This window comes from Myotis yumanensis, unplaced genomic scaffold, assembly GCF_028538775.1.
Source record: "Myotis yumanensis isolate MYYU_CA2020_CCGP unplaced genomic scaffold, mMyoYum1.0.hap1 SCAF_1, whole genome shotgun sequence".
Classification (NCBI taxonomy): Eukaryota; Metazoa; Chordata; class Mammalia; order Chiroptera; family Vespertilionidae; genus Myotis; species Myotis yumanensis.
Window position 1 is genome coordinate 180,655,418 of NW_027223752.1, and position 3,048 is coordinate 180,658,465.

General features: G+C 36.4%; 1 non-coding gene across 1 annotated transcript; it reads left to right on the top strand.

Annotated features, from left to right (window-relative positions):
- The first annotated feature begins 2,635 nt into the window (after positions 1 to 2,635).
- Positions 2,636 to 2,817, top strand: LOC139001497 (U2 spliceosomal RNA). Its single transcript, XR_011470061.1, has one exon. It is a non-coding gene; the product is annotated as a U2 spliceosomal RNA (small nuclear RNA).
- The last annotated feature ends 231 nt before the right edge of the window (positions 2,818 to 3,048 follow it).

A 3,048-nucleotide genomic window follows, 5' to 3' on the forward strand; every position in this document is an offset into this window, starting at 1 on the left:
TGTAAGATTGAATTTCCTGGCCAGACATTCAGTGATAGATAACAAAGGAGAATTTTATAATTCAATTCAAGTCAATTACTTTTTAGTGAGTAACATAATGACTGTGCCTTTGACACCATGTTATTTTCCAAAGAGCAATAACCATATAAGTTGACTGGTGGGTCCCAATTGGATGAATAATTTTCCACATATTTTTTAATCATCTGGGCAAATTACCTTTGCGGGGGGGGGGGGGGGGGGGATATATATCTATAGATATATAGATATATATAGGCATAGATATATATAGATATATATAGCTTGGCTCTGTTGTCCCAGATACCCCTAACTAGTTAGCAGGTACACAGAAAAAAATAGAGATAAGAACAGTAAAGGACAGGGAAGAAAAAAATAAAAAGACAGAGAATGTTTTACCTACAAGCTCCAGAACATAGTCACTGGTGAAACTGTGCAAAATGTGGTAAGTACAGCCAAGAGCTATATTTTACATGTAGGATTACCAGGATTTTCAGTTTAATCCATTCTAAATCTATGTCAAAACAAACAAAACCAAAAGAAAGAATCAAATACTTTTCTAATTAAACTTGAATGGCTGTGGATCTCCACTGTCATACTTCCTAAGACTCAAAGTTTATGTGACTGCTTCTAATATCATAAAGGCCTATAGGATTGATGTTCTTTATGAATGAATCAGAAGCATACTTTATTTCTACAAGAACCATAGCTATAACCTACAGAGAGAAAATAAGATTGAGGTCATCTTTTCCTTCCTACCTACTTTATCAGCTGTTCAATTATATCCAAGGACTATATTTAAGCTGACAACTGATTATTTCTCTTGTATTCCCTCTGCTCACACTGTTTTTTAGCTTCCTTACTCTTCCATTAGCTGCACTGGCTTGTTTTTGCCTGCATCTGTTTTTTCATTAGCCTCCCAGAGAGGTAAGTTCTCATCCAACAATATTTATGAAGTACCCAAGATAGCATGAGACTGAATATATGTATTTGGGAAGATCTGTTTCAAGATTGGAAGAAGCCAACAATCTCTCAAGGGAGCAAAGGACAAAAATAGCTGCTACTTTATCAACCAACAATAAGATTAATTTTTTGATAAGTGGCTTTTTGCGAGGGTAGTAAATGAGATAGGGAAACTCTTGATTCCTAGTTTGTGAAATGCTATTTTGATAGTACCTAAAGATTGCTTTAGAAGCTATTACTCCTCATTCGTAAAATGGCAAGAGGTTGTACATTTTTAAAAGAATTATGAATATTCTTAGTGAATCTCTGTTGTTCAAAAGCTCTGTGTTAGACATGTAACAATATTTTAAACGCTGAGCTGATTTTTACCGCACTGTCTCCTTTAACAACTATTTTTTACACAGCTGTCGTTAAAATATTGAATTATCAAAAATTAATGTAGTATACTATACAAAAGAAATGAGCTAAGAATGTAGTTGTTCCAAAAATATAAAATGGAATTTATTTAAGTTAATTAGATTTTTGACTGAATAGCTTCTGTATAGTTAGATTAAGGGCATACTCTGTCAATGGTGTTATTTCAGTAAACTCCAATATTAAATGTGGATTTTCTAGTATGGATATCCTTGACACTTTGTTTCATTGTGGTTAATGCAAACATTCTAATTGGAGTACACATTTTCAGAGAAAATTATTCCTCATACATTTGTTAGTAGGCAGGAGATATGTAAAAGTGAGGAGGAAACTGGTCTTGCAAGGCCTGTCAGGACATAAAAACTGAACAATGGACTGCCCTGGAGGGGTCATTATCACTGGCCCCAGGACAGATCATCTGATATGACCTGGGAACCCCAACACCTGGGGGCCTTCCTGTAAGCCCACAAGGGGGCAGAACCATATCTGCAAGACAAAGACCCCAGAAGATTATAAAAAGCGAAGCCCCTGTATGTTACTTCACTCTGATTTGGAAATTATTTCCCGGAGTCCACTAGTCACTAGTGTTAATAAATGGGTTCCTCCCTTTCTCTAGGAATCATGCTTGGTTTTTCTTTGCTCTTCAGTAACAAAAGGACTAATGTTTACAATGGAAAAATGTATATGCATGATAGAAATAGACTTTAATATATTAGCTGAGTTTCATTTGGTTGCAATAACAGCCACCAACTGGTGCTAGATTAAACAAAAAGCATACTTTTAGGAAGATACTGGCACATCTCAGAGAAGCTTAGCCAGAACTAAGCAACTGGCTCTCCAGAGGTGAAGCAAGTATCATAGCAGGCAGGGAAATTCAAAGGCCTCAGGGTGCTGCCATTAATAAAACTCAACTACCAGAAGCTCCCAGCCTCTGTGTCTCTCAGTTCAACTTCCTGAAATCCTGGGATTGTGTGATGGCTACTGCTTAAATGAAGTGTTCACCTCTGACCCCATCAACCGCAATAGACCAAGGGGGGCATAAAGCAGAGCCATGACTGATGGGGACCACCCCCCACCACCCCTCATCTGAATCAGAGGCAATTTCCAGAGAGAGAGAATGGTTGTCACTAACCAAGAGCTATTTCATTGTCTACAGCCAAAATGAAGCCTGATAGTTTCCTAAATTAAATTTTAATGATTATCAAAGTCTATTATTCTAACTTTAAGGATATCTGTTGTTGTTATCGCTTCTCAGCCTTTTGGCTAAAATCGAGTGTAGTATCTGTTCTTACCAGTTTAATATCTGATACATCCTCTATCCGAGGACAATATATTAAATGGATTTCTTTTTTGGGGGCGGGGGGGAAGCAATACAACTAAAATATGTGCTCAGTCTTCCTTTGTAGTACACAGAAAGAAGTATTGCAAAATGCATTTAATTTTATTTATATAAGTAAACACAGGGGAGGGGGGCAAACTCTAATAGGCTTTAATGTTTCTTTTTTCTCCCTTTGTGCTTTTGCAGTCTTGGATGCAAAATGTAATTATTCAACTGTTAAATTTTATAGAAAGCTGAAAACTTAATGGTATGATAAAAGAATAAAGTAGCTTTTCTATATACTAATGCGTGTATCAAGAATATAAGGGTCTGATGCC